This window comes from Callorhinus ursinus, unplaced genomic scaffold (assembly GCF_003265705.2).
Source record: "Callorhinus ursinus isolate GAN/ISIS: 27379988/994484 unplaced genomic scaffold, GSC_fseal_2.0 scaffold78, whole genome shotgun sequence".
Classification (NCBI taxonomy): domain Eukaryota; kingdom Metazoa; phylum Chordata; class Mammalia; order Carnivora; family Otariidae; genus Callorhinus; species Callorhinus ursinus.
In genome coordinates this window covers 3,943,697-3,960,109 of record NW_027397140.1, presented here as the reverse complement: position 1 = coordinate 3,960,109, position 16,413 = coordinate 3,943,697, and the positions used below count along the sequence as shown (strand labels likewise).

The window sequence follows — 16,413 nt, the reverse complement described above, 5'->3', positions numbered from 1 at the left end:
AAACCTGAACAGACCTATAACCACTAAGGAAATTGAAGCAGTCATCAAAAATCTCCCAAGAAACAAAAGCCCAGGGCCAGATGGCTTCCCAGGGGAATTCTATCAGACATTTCAAGAAGAATTAATACCTATTCTCCTGAAACTGTTCCAAAAAATAGAAATGGAAGGGAAACTTCCAAACGCATTTTATGAGGGCAGCATTACCTTGATCCCAAAACCAGACAAAGACCCCATCAAAAAAGAGAATTACAGACCAATATCCTTGATGAACATGGATGCAAAAATTCTCACCAAAATTCTAGCCAATAGGATCCAACAGTACATTAAAAGGATTATTCAGCATGACCAAGTGGGATTTATTCCTGGGCTGCAAGGCTGGTTCAACATCCGCAAATCAATCAACGTGATAGAATACATTAACAAAAGAAAGAGCAAGAATCATATGATCCTCTTAATAGATGCAGAAAAAGCATTTGACAAAGTACAACATCCTTTCTTGATCAAAACTCTTCAGAGTATAGGGATAGAGGGTACATACCTCAATATCATAAAAGCCATCTATGAAAAACCTACAGCGAATATCATTCTCAATGGGGAAAGGCTGAGAGCTTTTCCCCTAAGGTCAGGAACGCGGCAGGGATGTCCACTCTCACCACTGCTATTCAACATAGTATTAGAAGTCCTAGCCACAGCAATCAAACAACAAAAAGAAATCAAAGGCATCCAAATCGGCAAAGAGGAAGTCAAACTCTCACTCTTTGCAGATGATATGATACTGTATGTGGAACACCCAAAAGACTCCACCCCAAAACTGCTAGAACTCATACAGGAATTCAGTAAAGTAGCAGGATATAAAATCAATGCACAGAAATCAGTGGCATTCCTATACTCCAACAACAAGACAGAAGAGAGACAAATCAAGGAGTCTATCCCATTTACAATTGCACCCAAAACCATTAGATACCTAGGAATAAATCTAACCAAAGAGGCAAAGGATCTGTACTCAGAAAACTATAAAATACTCATGAAAGAAATTGAAGAAGACACAAAGAAATGGAAAAACGTTCCATGCTCATGGATTGGGAGAATCAACATTGTGAAGATGTCAATGCTACCTAGAGCAATCTACACATTCAATGCAATCCCCATCAAAATACCATCCACTTTTTTCAAAGAAATGGAACAAAGAATCCTAAAATTTGTATGGAACCAGAAGAGACCCAGAATAGCCAGAGGAATACTGAAAAAGAAAAGCAAAGCTGGCGGCATCACAATTCCGGACTTCCAGCTCTATTGCAAAGCTGTCATCATCAAGACAGTATGGTACTGGCACAAAAACAGACACATAGATCAATGGAACAGAATAGAGAGCCCAGAAATGGACCCTCAACTCTATGGTCAACTTATCTTTGACAAAGCAGGAAATAATGTCCAATGGCAAAAAGACAGTCTCTTCAACAAATGGTGTTGGGAAAATTGGACAGCCACATGCAGAAGAATGAAACTGGACCATTTCCTTACACCACACACAAAAATAGACTCCAAATGGTTGAAAGACCTAAACGTGAGACAGGAGTCCATCCAAATCCTAAAGGAGAACACAGGTAGCAACCTTTTCAACCTTAGCCGCAGCAACTTCTTCCTAGAAACATCGCCAAAGGCAAGGGAAGCCAGGGCAAAAATGAACTATTGGGATTTCATCAAGATAAAAAGCTTTTGCACAGCAAAAGAAACAGTCCACAAAACCAAAAGACAACTGACAGAATGGGAGAAAATATTTGCAAACGACATATCAGATAAAGGGCTAGTATCCAAAATCTATAAAGAACTTATCAAACTAAACACCCAAAGAACAAATAATCCAATCAAGAAATGGGCAGAAGACATGAACAGACATTTCTCCAAAGAAGAGATCCAAATGGCCAACAGGCACATGAAAAAGTGCTCAACATCTCTCGGCATCAGGGAAATCCAAATCAAAACCTCAATGAGATACCACCTCACACCCGTCAGAATGGCTAAAATTAACAAGTCAGGGAACGAGAGATGTTGGCGGGGATGTGGAGAAAGGGGAACCCTCCTACACTGTTGGTGGGAATGCAAGCTGGTGCAACCACTCTGGAAAACCGTATGGAGGTTCCTCAAATATTTGAAATTAGAGCTACCGTTCGATCCAGCAATTGCACTACTGGGTATTTACCACAAAGATACAAATGTAGGTACCCGAAGGGGTACGTGTACCCCAATGTTTATAGCAGCAATGTCCACAATAGCCAAACTGTGGAAAGAGCCAAGATGCCCATCGACAGATGAATGGATAAAGAAGATGTGGTATATATACACAATGGAATATTATGCAGCCGTCAAAAGGAATGAGATCTTGTCATTTGCAATGACGTGGATGGAACTGGAGGGTGTTATGCTGAGTGAAATAAGTCAATCAGAGAAAGACATGTATCACATGACCTCACTGATATGAGGAATTCTTAATCTCAGGAAACAAACTGAGTTTTACTGGAGTGGTTGGGGGTGGGAGGGATGGGGTTGCTGGGCGACAGACATTGGGGAGGGTATGTGCTACGGTGAGCGCTGTGAATTGTGCAAGACTGTTGAATCACAGATCTGTACTTCTGAAACAAATAACGCAACATATTTTAAGAAAAAAGAAAAAGAAGAAGATAACAGGAGAGGAAGAAAAGGGGAGTATGTCAGAGGGGGAGACGAACCATGAGAGATGATGGACTCTGAAAAACAAACTGAGGGTTCTAGAGGGGAGGGGGTAGCGGGATGGGTTAGCGTGGTGATGGGTATTGAGGAGGGCACGTTCTGCATGGAGCACTGGGTGTTATGAACAAACAATGAATCATGGAACACTGCACCAAAAACTAATGATGTAATATATGGTGATTAACATAACAATAAAAAAAAGACTTAATCAGAAAGCCAGAGTAGTTAAAACTGTAGTACTGGTGTAAGTTTAGAGAAATAAACAGAATGGAATAGGAGTCCTCGAAACAGAGCCATGAATATATATGGTCATCCGATTTATGATAAGGTGGCATTACTCTAGGAAAAAGGATATCTTTTCAATAAATAATTTTGGGATAATTGTGCATCCATATGGGAAAAGGAAGTGAAACTTGATCCTAAAATCAATTCTAGGTCGACTGTGACCCTAACTGTGAAAGGTAAAAAAACAAAGCTTTTAGAAAATTATAGAATATCTTGGGTCACCTGGGTGGCTCAGTCAGTTAAGTGACTGCCTCCTGCTCAGGTCATGATCCTGGGGTCCTCAGATCAAGCCCCACATCGGGCTCCCTGCTTGGTGGGGGGTGGTCCTTCTTCTCCCTCTCCTCCCCACTCATGCTCTCTGTTGCTATCTCTGTTTCTCTCTCTCAAATAAATAAATAAATAAATAAATAAATAAATAAAATCTTAAAAAAAATTATAGAATATCTTCATGGTACCAGAGTAAGGGAAAATTTATTAAATAGACCTCTAGAGGAATTAGTGATAATGAAAAACACCAATAAATTGTCTTAGAGAAATATTAAGAACTTACCTTCATCAAAAGACACCATAAAAAGGGTGGAGAGGCAAGCCGCAGAATGGAAGAAAACATCTGCACAGGACTTTGATAAGAGAGTATATAAAAAAATCCTAGAACATAATTACAAAAAGACAGCTAACCTAGTGGAAAGTTAGAGGACTTGATAGGGATGTTACAAAAGACAGTATCCATGTGAGATAAAAATTAAAAGGTGTTCAATATCCTTGGTAAATAGAAAAATACAAATTAAACCACAATGAGATACCTCTACGTACTCATCAGATGACTACAACAACAACAACAAAGTATCAAATACTAATGAGGAACTGGTGCGAAGTGAACTCTCACATTGCATTGAGTTGAGTTCAACCACTTTGGATGACTGCACTATCGAAATTAAAAAGGTGTGGAAGCAGAATGGCCCCTCTCCTTATCGATCCCAGGGACCATCATGGGGAATTAGTGTTTCTGGTCCCTGCACTTTGAGGCTATGGTGGGCTAGAGGTCCTGGTTCCTGTAGGAGGAAAATGGAGGAGGAGTGAAATAATTTTCCACCAGGAATCTGTTCCATTACGTAAACTCTGGCTGCTACCCGCTACAGGCTCCTCAGGCCAAGAACACCCAACAGGAAAAGAATGTTCCTAAAGTTCAGGAGTACAGAGGGCTGCCACTACATCACTGGGACAGGGAAAAGCATGTTTGAAATTTAGAGAATTTGCTACACCATCCCTGTGCTTCCATAACTGCTGACAATGAATGCGCAACCGTGGCAACCATCACCAACAAAGGCACAGTGACCAAGAGCTCATTGGGAACAAAGGTCTGGGTCACCCCACCGAGCAGACCTAGACGCAGATGAGCTGGCTGAGGTGAAGGGAATCTGAAATAGCTGGCAGAGGAGAGTGATCATGTATGTTAATTATGGCCTCAGGACCAACAATTGTCTTATTTTAGTTTTTAAAAAAGAAATTGTAATGGCTGCCTCTCAGAGCTATCGACTGCTTACACTCAATTCCTTTTCTCAGTGTGTGTTTCAAGACAACAAGATGAATGACAGGGGTTCAAAAAGAAAGCTCAAGAAGAGGGAAGAAGAGATAGCATTTGAAATAGACTTCTGTTTCCTCACTTCTATTCTCTTTGCACTCCCCATTCCTGTCATACCCTATTTCTTTTTTTTTTTTTAAGATTTTATTTATTTATTTGAGAGAGAGAATGAGAGAGAGAGAGCACAAGAGGGAAGAGGGTCAGAGGGAGAAGCAGACTCCCTGCTGAGCAGGGAGCCCGGATGTGGGACTCGATTCCGAGACTCCAGGATCATGACCTGAGCCAAAGGCAGTCGCTTAACCAACTGAGCCACCCAGGCGCCCTGTCATACCCTATTTCTAAGTTAATTTCAGAACACATGGCTTCGATCATTTTGGTCCCATGCTTCCCTCAACCGCTCCTGCTTCCTAAGAAATGGGGTATAAATGTCTCTACCTGTCGTTCATTGCTTTGACAAAATGGTCCCCAACTAACCTTTTCTCCAGAATTTTTGCCTGCTGCCATCTTCCATCTGAATGCTAATCCACCTGGAGAACTCACTCTTTTCTGCACACATCCAAGGCTTTCTTGATACCTCATCTTTATTCAAGCTGTATCCTATGTCAGGGGAATTTCTTTCAAGTGTTCCAATGTCCATATATTTCCTTAAGAGAAATAGTGAGCATGAAACTCTGCCAATTGTAAAGTGCTACTCAAATGGGAATTTTTCTATACTAATGAAAGTATAGAGTCAACCAAAGAATCATCCTTCAAGACTCTTAAATGTCATCTTCTATATGAAATTATTTTCTTCTATCCTTAACTTCTGAGTTCTCTTCCATCAAACTGCTAAGAGTCTTACTAACTCCTGCTTAGATGAAAGCAGTCCACGCACTTGTCTTAACACTCCCCTGTGACTCAATGTTGTGAAGGCAGGGACATCCATGTCATGGGCATTCTCCTTGCAGAACTCAGTGCCTTGTTCAGGAGAGGAGGTTGAGTATGCATCACCGAGTGAACTGAAAGACAAGTACAACACTGATGGGAAAAGCACTCTCAATAAGGAGGGAGATTTTAAAATGTAAAGTTCAAGGGATGCCTAGGTGGCTCAGTTGGTTAAGTGACTGCCTTCGGCTCAGGTCATGATCCTGGAGTCCCGGGATCGAGTCCCACATCGGGCTCCCTGCTCAGCAACGAGTCTGCTTCTCCCTCTGACCCTCTTCCCTCTCATGCTCTCTATCTCTCATTCTCTCTCTCTCAAATAAATAAATAAAATCTTTTAAAAAAATAAAACAAAATGTAAAGTTCAAGACTATGGCTACTGGAAAGATTTAGTAACAAAAAACAGACAAAATATATACAACACACACATTCAAGACACTGAACATTTTGGACAGTGACACCTGAGAGGGAAAACAAAGGATGTGAGCCCTACATTCACCCCAGATTACTGCTTTGAAACACTGTACAGGCCATGACAGAAGGCATGGGAACCCAGCTGGCTGATTTCTTCCATGGAGGAGCTGGGTCCTATAGTACAAAAACAAGAGCTAGAGTTTTCTAGAGTGTAGAGTATCAGAGAGGACAGAAGTGCACAGAGATCCCTGGGAACCTGCGGACGGTCCCCCTCAAGTATCCAGCAAAGATAACAGACACCTACATGTGAAAGAGCAGATGGGAAAGAACAATCTAAGGGCTGGAGGGAGCTGTGTTCTGGGCTCACACAAATCACGCAACAGTGCCTGTTCCCAGCAGGCAGACTAGAAAAAGTCAAAATCCACGGGCACTGGTAGAAGACTCAGGAGTGGAGAATAATTAGCTCTAGATGAGTACTGCTTCGATCACACCTAACAAACCAAACTATTTTCAGTTCCGTAAGTGAAGCTCAAGCTTAAGAATATTTATAGAAACATGAAAAGAGGCAGCACCCAGTAATGTAAAATCCAAATGTCTGGCAGGAAAATAAGACCCATCATGAGGAAAATTAACAAATCAGTCGAAACTGATTCAAAAGAGACACAGATGTTAGAATTAGCAGGAAAGGACATTAAAACAGTAATTATAACTAGATTTCCTATGATCAAAACAGAAGCAGGGATGGGGAAGTTTAAAAAAAAAAGGCTCAAACTAAACTTCTAGATATAAAAACTACAATGTCAGGGATGAAAAATAAATCAGATTAGAAATTGCAAAAGAAAAGAAAGTGAACTTGAATTTTTTTAAGTTTTATTTATTTTAGAGAGAGAGAAGAGAAAGCACACAGGCACACCCACACGTGGGGGGAGGGGCAGAGGGAGAGCATCTTCAAGCAGACTTCCCACTGAGCATGGAGCCAGTGAAGGGCTCAATCTCACAACCCATGAGATCATGACTTGAGCTGAAATCAAGAGTTGGACGTTTAACTGATCACATAGGCACCCCCAAAAAATAGTGAAGTTGAAAGATAGCAACAGAAACCATTCAAACTGAAATACAAAGAGAATGAAGAATCAAAAAAGAAAAGAACATCAGTGATTTATGGGACAACTTCAAGAGGCATCTAAATACTTAAGTACTTGGAGTCCTCAATAATAGTAATGGCTGAAAATACTTTGATAGTAATGGCTGAAAAGCTTCCAAACTTGATGAAAACCATAAACCTGCAGATCCAAGAACTCTAAGGCTCAAAATGACAGGGCAATTACAATGTTACATCATAATCAATTTGCTCAAAATCAACAATTAAAAAAAAAAATCTTAAGAGCAGCTGTATTATAGGGGCACCTGAGTGGCTCAGTTGGTTAAGTCTCTGACTCTTGATTTCAGCGCAGGTCATGATCTTGGGGTCCTGGGGTAGAGCTCTGCATCAGGCTCCCTGCTCAGCATGGAGTCGGCTTCAGATTCCCTCCCTCTGCCCCTTCCCCCCCTCTTTCTTTCTATCTCTCTAAAATAAATAAATAAATCTTAAAAAAAGAGCAGCTGTATTACATACAAAGATAAAAAAATAAGGATGATGGCAGACTTCTCACTGGAAATAATGTAAGCAAAAAGACAAGTGAGCAACATCTTCAAAGCACTGAAAGACAAGATACTGCCAACCTAGAATCTATGCCCAATATAGATATATTTCAAAAAGAAAAGCAAAATAAAGATGTTTTTGTATACACAAAAGCTGAAAAAAGAAATCATTACCAATAGAACCACACTACCAGAAAATGTTAAGGAGCACAGAAAATGTTAACTACATGGGTGAGCATATAAGATTTTTTCTTATTATATGAATCTCTTTAATATATGTATAAATACAAAAAATAACATGGTGTTGTGGTATTTAACACACATGTAAAATAGTACAAAGGCTGCAAGGCTGCCAGAAAAGAAATGGAAGTATACCACTGCAAAGTTCTTTTATTATATGTGAAGTGGAATAATATCACTTAAGATAGACTAAAGATATATCCTATAAACCCTGAAGTAACTACAAAAATAGCAAAACAAGGAGTTGTAGCTAATTAGACAAAGAAGAGAAAAGAAAAAGAAAAAGAGAACAAAGATGAGAAAGCAATTATCAAGATTATAGACTTAAACTTAACCATGTCAGTAATCACATTAAATGCAAAACCTTTTAACATCCCAATGAAAAGGCAGAGATAATAAAAAAAGGATTTAAAAAAAGGCAAGACCCAACTATATGTTGCTTATAAAAAATGGACTTCATAAACAAAATCACACAGGTTAAAAATAAAAGGTGGGTATGTTAAAACTACTCAAAAGAAAGCTGGAGAAGACAGAGTAAATTTCAGCTTAAAGAATATTGCCAGGGATGAGGAAGATCATTTCATAGTGATAAAAGTCAAAATGCCCCAAACAATGAAGCTTGAAAATAAATGAAGCCAAACTTATAGATCTGCAAAGAGAAATAGACAAAACCATAATTATACTCAGAGGTTTCAAAAGCCCTTTTCAATAATTCATAGAACAAATAGGCATAAAGTTAGCAAGGATATAGAAGACTTGAACAAGACCATCAACCAGAATGATCTGCTTGACATTTATAGAACATTCAACCCAACAAAAGCAAAATGCACACTATTCTCAAAAGAGCACATAAAGAGGGACCATATTCTAGGTAATAAAATAAGTATGAATAGCGCCTGGGTGGCTCAGTTGTTAAGCGTCTGCCTTTGGCTCGGGTCATGATCTCAGAGTCCTGGGATCGAGTCCCATGTTGGGCTCCCTGCTCAGCGGGAAGCCTGCTTCTCCCTCTCCCACTCCCCCTGCTTGTGTTCTCTCTCTCGCTGTGTCTCTCTCTGTCGAATAAATAAATAAAATCTTTAAAAAAAATAAGTATGAATAAATTTAACATAGTTCAAGTCATATAAAGTATATTCTCTGACTACTGTGGAATTAAGTTAGAAATTAGTAACACAGATCTCTGGAAAATGCCCAAATATTTGGAAACAAATAACACATTTCTAAATAACCTACAGGTCAAAAAGAATTCAAAAAGGAAATCAGAAAGTGTTTTGTACTGAATGAAAAATGAGAAGACAAATATGTAGGATTCCATTAAAGCAGAACATAGGGAGAAATTTATAGCACTAAATTCATGCATTAGAAATGAAGAACGGTCCCAAATCAGTGACCTCAGATTTAACCTTAAGAAATTAGAAGAGTAAACTAAATTCAAAGTGAGCAAAACAAGGTGATGAAGACCAAATTGGAAATCAATGACACAGAAAACAGAAAAATAATAGAGAAAGTCATTGAAATCAAAAGACTTCTCTTTGAGAACATCAACAAAACTGATAAACCTCTAGCCAGAAAGATAAAGGAAAAAGAGAGAATGAGCGAGAGAGAAGGCTCTAATTACCAATATTGGGACTGAGTATTAACAACCATTGCCAATAAATTCAACAAACTGGATGAAAAAGGAAAAGCTCCTTAAAAGACACAACTACCAATGCTTACTGAAGAAAAAAGAGATAACCTGATCAGCCCTATATCTACTAAGAAACTGACATTTCATATGATCCTATATATAGAAAGTCTCAAGGAATCCTGAAGAAAAGTACTATAGCTAATAAATTCAACAAAGTTGCAGGGTACAAGATCAACACACAAAAATCAGCTGTTTCAATCAATTAAAAATGAACATTCTGGAGGGAAATTAATAAAGCTATTCTGTTTACAGTAGTATCTAGAAGGATAAAATATCTGGTAATAAACTTAACTAAGGAGGTGAAAGACTTGTATCTGAAAACTATAAAATATGGCTGAAAGAAATTAACTAAATAAATGAAAAGACATTCTCTGTTCATGAATTGGCAGACTTAATATTGTTAGGACATCAGAACCACCCAAAGTGATCTACAGCTACAATTCAATCTCTATCAAAATCACAACAGCTTTTTTTTGCAGAAATGGAAGACAATCCTCAAATTCATGAAATAGAAGAAGTTGGAAGACTCATATGTCGTAATTTCAAAACTTACCACAAAGCTAGAGTAATCAAAACAGTGTAGTACTCACATAAAGATGGACATACAGACAAACAGAATAGAAAGACCAGAAATAAACTCATATATAAAGTCAAATGATTTTTGAAGACCACTCAATGGGGAAAAAATAGTCTCTTCAACAGATGTGCTGGGACAACTGGATATCCCCGTGCTAAAGAATAAAGTTGGACCAGGGCGCCTGGGTGGTTGAGTTGGTTAAGAATAAAGTTGGACCCCTACCTTACAACAGGTATAAAAATTAACTCAAAATGATCTAAATATAAGGACTCAGCCATAAAATTCTTTTATTTATTTATTTGAGAGAGACAGAGATAGCGAGAGAGAGCACGAGCTGGGAGAAGAGGGAGAAGCAGGCTCCCTGCTGAACAGGGAGCCCAATGCGGGGTTCAATCCCAGGACCCTGGGATCATGACCTGAGCCGAAGGCAGATGCTCAACCAATTGAGCTACCCAGCTGCCCCAGCCATAAAATTCTTTTTTTTAAATATTTTATTTATTTATTTATTTGAGAGAGAGAATGGGAGAGAGAGAGCATGAGGAGGGGAGGGTCAGAGGGAGAAGCAGACTCCCTGCTCAGCAGGGAGCCCAATGTGGGACTTGATCCTGGGACTCCAGGATCATGACCTGAGCCGAAGGCAGTCGCTTAACCAACTGAGCCACCCAGGCGTCCCTCCAGCCATAAAATTCTTAAAAGAAAACATGAGGGTAAATCTTTCCAACCTTGGATTAGGCAATGGATTCTTAGATGTGATATCATAAGCACAAACAACAAAAGGAAAAAACTGTTAAAATTAACTTCATGAAAATTAAAAATTTTTGCAAATGAAAGGACATTATGATTCAAGAGAAAAGATAACCTAGGGAATGAAAGAAAGTATCTGCAATCATATGTCTAATAAAGGTAAAGAATTCTTACAAGTCAAAACCAAAAGACAATCACCTATTTAAAAAATGAGTGAAGAACTTGAACAAAGAATCTATCCAAAGAATATATACAAATGGCCAATAAGCATATAAAAAGATTCCTAATATCATTAGTCATTAAGAAAATGGAAACCAAAATCACAATGAAATACCACTTCACATCTAACTAGGATGGTTTTCTTAAAAAAAAAAAAGGAAAATAACAAAGGTTGACAAGGATCTGGAGAAACTGCAAGACTCATACATTGCTGATGGGAATGTAAAATGTGCAGCCACTGTGGAAAAGAGTTTGGTGGTTCCTGGAATAAACACAGGAAAAGCTCATGACCCAGCAATTCCACCTCTAAGTATAAAACCAAAAGAACAGAAAACAGAGGCTCAAAGAGATACTTGTACACCAATGTGCACTGTAGCATCATTCACAATAGCCAAAAGTGGAAACAATCCAAGTGTCCATCAGGAGATGAATGGATATTGCAAGCAACACTGTGGCAGATGATGGACATTGTCTGACACAATTTGAGCTTGCTATGGCAAGAAAGTCTAACCTGTTCCAGTGTTCTTCTCCATGAGACCAACTGTTATATAGACTTTAACAGTGTTCCAGCTCTGGGCTGAAGTGCAGTGGAGATGTGTTCTTGTTCAGGTACATGGGCAACAAGAAGGTCAGGAGTGCCAACCTTTACTAACCACCCGGTCTTCTGAGACATCACCACTTCATCTTAATCTTACTGAACAGTTAATGCCTCTACTATTCTGGAACATCCATCCTTACCCAGAGTTTTTTACATAGGAAATGACAGGGTATGAATTTCATCTGTGAATCCTTTTAGAATTACAAATAGCATTGTGTTTGTGTGTGGTGTTCTGAGGGAAGGTTCCAAAGCAAAAGGGGGCAAGGGTTTTAAATGTTCATGAGAGACAGTGAGGTGTAATATAAACTGGAATATTAAGCTTTTACTTTTTTTTTTTGCTTTGCCCGAAAAAAAAAGAGAGAGAGAGAAGAGAGATGAATGGATAAAATATGGTATATCCATCCATTCAATGGAATATTATTAGGCCATAAAAGTAATAAAGTTTTGATACATGCTACAACATGGATGAAACTTGAAACATAATGGTAAGTGAAATAAGTGACACAAAAGGATAAATGTCAAATTATTCCATTTATATGAAATTTCTAGAATAGGCAAACTCATAGAGACAGGAAGTAGATAAAAGTAGATAAAAAAGAGACAGGAAGTAGACCGGGGCTGGAGGTATACGAGGTTACAGCTTAATGGTTACCGAGTTCTGTTTAGGTTAATGAAAAGTTTTGGAAATAAATAGGGGCAATGGTTGGTCAATAGTGTGAATGAAATTCATGCTGTCAAATTATATATTTAAAGTGGTAAAAAAGCTAATTTTATGTTAAACATATTTTACCACAACTTAAAGGAAAAATACTGGTTGACCGCTCACAACACCAAATATTGTTGAGGATGTGGAGGGGCGGGAACTCTCATACATGCTGGTAGGAATGCAAAATTATGACACCAATGCGGAAAGCAGTTGGCAGTTCTTAGAAAGCTAACCTACCATACAATCCAGCTATTCCACTCCTGGGTATTTTATTCATCTAAGAGAAATTAAAGTCTATTTCCATACAAAGACCTACATGTGAATTTTCACAGCACCTTTATGTGTAACAGCCAAAAACTGTAAGCAATCCAAATGTCTATCAATAGGTCAATGTATTGAGATAATACAGCTGAGATATAGCTACATAAAGTAGTATTACCAGCAATGAAAAGAAACAAATTACTAACACACAATGACTTAGATGAATTTCAAAGTGTTTGTACCAAGAGAAAAAGGCCAGATGAAAAAAGTACATACTATAAATCTCTAGAAAATCCAAAATAATCTACGGTGACTGCTTTCAGTCAATGGTTGCCCAGGGGCTCAGGGAAGGGTGGGAGAGAGTCTTTACAAACTTTTTGGGGTGATGGACATGTTAACTAACTTGGTTGTGCTAAGAGCTACCCTAGTGTCTCCATATGTTAAAACTCATTAAACTGCCCACTTTAAATATACACAGCTCATTGTATGTCATTGTATGTCATATGGAACATATGTTGTACCTCAATGGAACCGTATTATAAATGAAAGGGCAGATGAAGTTTGCAACTGATAATTAACTAGCAAAAAAAAATTTTTTTCCCCTAATGGCACACTAATTTTCCCTAACTTTTTATTTTTTGAATGGGTCTTACAGAGAAGCTAAAAACAATTGTTTAATAAATTGCCTGTCCTTTAGGAACTACACTGTCAACTGACTTCTCAAGGCTATTTTCACCTTAGGAAAAGAGACACTTTCCCACTTCCTTCCTTCCTTCGTTTCTTCCTTTCTCATTCAACAAATATTTATTCAGCACCTACTAATTATCAGGCATTATTCTAGGCATTGGGAATAAAGACATAGAGAAGATAAAAAATTCTTGCTCTCACAGAGCTTACATTTGAGTGGGAGAAGACAGATAATAAAAAAAATAAGTACAACATGTGTATATTGTTTGAGAAGAATTATTATGGGGAAAAAATAAGGTAGAAAATGGCCAATAAGGCAAAGCCGGAGCAGGTGCAGGGCAGGAGGGTCCCAGGCCACACTGGCTTTGCCTCGGTGAGATGGCTGGATCAGATGCAGGCCAAGGGGCAGTGTCAGTGCATGCTACATAGCAGCCAGCATGGCATGACAGTGGGGGCTAGCGTGGGCACAAGCCAGGGGTGTCCTAGAGCTCACCACACTGGGCTGTTCTGGCAGGTGGGTTGGAGCTGGAGCAGCTGTGGAGGGAGGGGCATTCCTAGGGCACACCCTATTGGGACTGCCTCTTAGCAGGATGGCTGGGTTGGGCACAGGCCATGGGAGGCCCTGAGCTCATCACTTACCAGGGCTCCCTTGACCCAACAGCTGGAGCTGAGGTGGGTGCAGGCTAGGGATGCCCAGGGTGTGCAGTACTGGGGTCACCTTAGGCAGACAGCTGGAGTTGGTATAACCTAGGGGTCTGGGCATGCTGCAGTGGCCCTAGCAGGCTGGCTAGAGACCCTGGAACCTGTGCCCATTGGGTTTATCAAGATGGACAGTGAGGGCGCCTGGGTGGCTCGGTTGGTTAGGCGACTGCCTTCGGCTCAGGTCATGATCCCGGAGTCCCGGGATCGAGTCCTGCATCGGGCTCCCTGCTCAGCAGGGAGTCTGCTTCTCCCTCTGACCCTCTCCCCTCTCATGTGCTCTCTCTCTTTCTCGCTCTCCCAAATAAATAAATCTTTAAAAAAAAAAAAAAAGATGGACAGTGAACATAAAAACTGGTTCTCAATGGCACCTTCAACCCAGAAGGAGTTCAAGCAGTTTCCTGCCCATTTGGCATAGGCTCTGGGGTTAGTAAGTAGATTTCCTTTACTGACAGTCTAGTTACCCTTTATTTATTTATTTATTTATTTATTTATTTATTTATTTGAGCACCAGAGGATACAAGCCAGGGGAGGGGCAAAGAGAGAGGGAGAAGCAGGCTTCCCACTGAGCAGGGAGCCCACATGGGGCTTGATCCTAGGACACTGAGATCATGACCTGCGCTGAAGGTAGATGCTTAACCAATTGAGCCACGCAGGCACTCGCCCTTTATTTTTTTTAATTTCAATTTTAGTTAGTTAACATGCAGTGCAATATTGGTTTCTGGAGTAGAATTCAGTGATTCATCACTTACATACATCACCCAGTGCTCATCACAAGTGCTCTCCTTAATACCTAACACCCATCTAAGCCCATCCCCCACCCACCTCCCTAGTTGCCCTTAAGCAGTGTTTTTTCACTGTGCCCAAGGGCAGCCAAGTCTGTATATGGGCCCCCTCAGTAATATCCTTCCCTATCGCAGTGAGGGTCCTATTATCACTTGGGAGTGGGTTCCTATTATCACTGTGTCTCCATGTTTCTGGCTCTGTTCTATGTGTTCCCTCTATCCTTGTGCAGAAGCTGTTCAATTAGCCCTCGGTTCATCTTCAGGAGGAATTGATCTATATGCAGGTTTAGGTTCTGTGTGTCATGGGATGGGGTGTGTTCAGGGTCTTCCCACCCCTCCATCTTAGACCGTCTTCCTGCCGAGAAATTTATTTCTGTAAGAAAAGAATTGCTTCTCCACCTGTGCTTACTTCCTCCTCTAGCAAAAGTAACCTGCCCAAAGCAAGGGCTTTACTTTTAGAAGTCTAAATTGCTTGCACATGGAATTCTTGAAATAAATTATTTTCACTAGGACTTGGCATACTTTTAATTTTAGATCATTATTTTAACATCTGTTTATTTGTTTGTCCCTTGAGTAGCAGCAACTGGTGAGCCCAACTCATCCCAGATGACAGGAGATGGTCAGGCTTCTGCTTGTGGCAACTCAGTCTCACTGGGTCTCAGGACTCACTTCGTCCTATGAGCTGGCTCTCCAGTATCCTTTCAAGCACCTCCATCACTGGCTTCAATCTGCTCTCCCTGCCCCTCCTGTTTAACCCTTCTGACCACCCTAGGCTCTGCTTGGCTGCCATTCACAACCCCTCTATCACCAGCCTTGGGAACAGCTATAGCACACCTGGTCCTTTGCAGACCCACCTAGCAACGAAATACAGCACTATCTTTTACTGAGGGCATGCCATGTGCCAGAAGCCATGTCTTAATTTGTGTCCAGTCCTTGCACCAGCACTACAAGGGAAGTATTTTCTTATACACTTGGCACAAATAAAGAAACTGGAACCCAGAGGGCACACAAGTGGTTCCAGGCGGTTAAGCAAGAAGTCTCCGCCCTTTGAGACATCCATCCTCTTCCTGGCATTCCTTTGTGCCCCCAGGGTCATTGTCCAGCTTGGTGGGGATGGAGGAAGGGGGCTCCTGCTCATGGAGAACCACTGTGCTGTGTGTGGTGCTCTCACACATGCCTTTCTTGTTCTTCTGCCATTAGCACAGCCATGTCAGCACCTGCTTGCTTTGCACTGCCAAGCAGGTCAACAGTAGTGGCCCCTGTTGCTTAAAGTGACTTAGAACAATGCTCCAAATCCCATGCTTAACTGGCTAGCAATACTTATTCTCCTGACCAAATCCCTAATCCTTTTGAGGATTAAAAATCTCAACAAATAAAAGGATCCCCTTTGTTATCCAACGAGATGAAGTCAGACAGCAATTCTCCTCCTGGCCAAACAGCCCTGCCTCCCTGCTCCCTGTCCAGCCTCCGGTGCACTTCCCCCTGGGAGCAGCTGGGGCAGCAGTGGTTCTGTCCTCCCAGGACATGTTCCTGCTGGACAGAGAGTCAGTGGTGGTGCAGTTTACCTAAACCCTGCCAGGGTCACTCTAACATGCTCTTTGGCAACTGTCCTGGTTCATCCAGATGAAAACAGTGGAAAAGTA

General features: G+C 40.4%; 1 protein-coding gene and 1 non-coding gene across 2 annotated transcripts in view; one reads left to right on the top strand and one right to left on the bottom strand.

Annotated features, from left to right (window-relative positions):
• Window positions 1-16,413, bottom strand: part of ATP10A (ATPase phospholipid transporting 10A (putative)) — a 210,915-nt gene that overhangs the window by 86,939 nt on the left and 107,563 nt on the right.
• LOC112808872 (small nucleolar RNA SNORA28) lies at window positions 11,476-11,597 on the top strand. Its single transcript, XR_003204470.1, has one exon. It is a non-coding gene; the product is annotated as a small nucleolar RNA SNORA28 (small nucleolar RNA).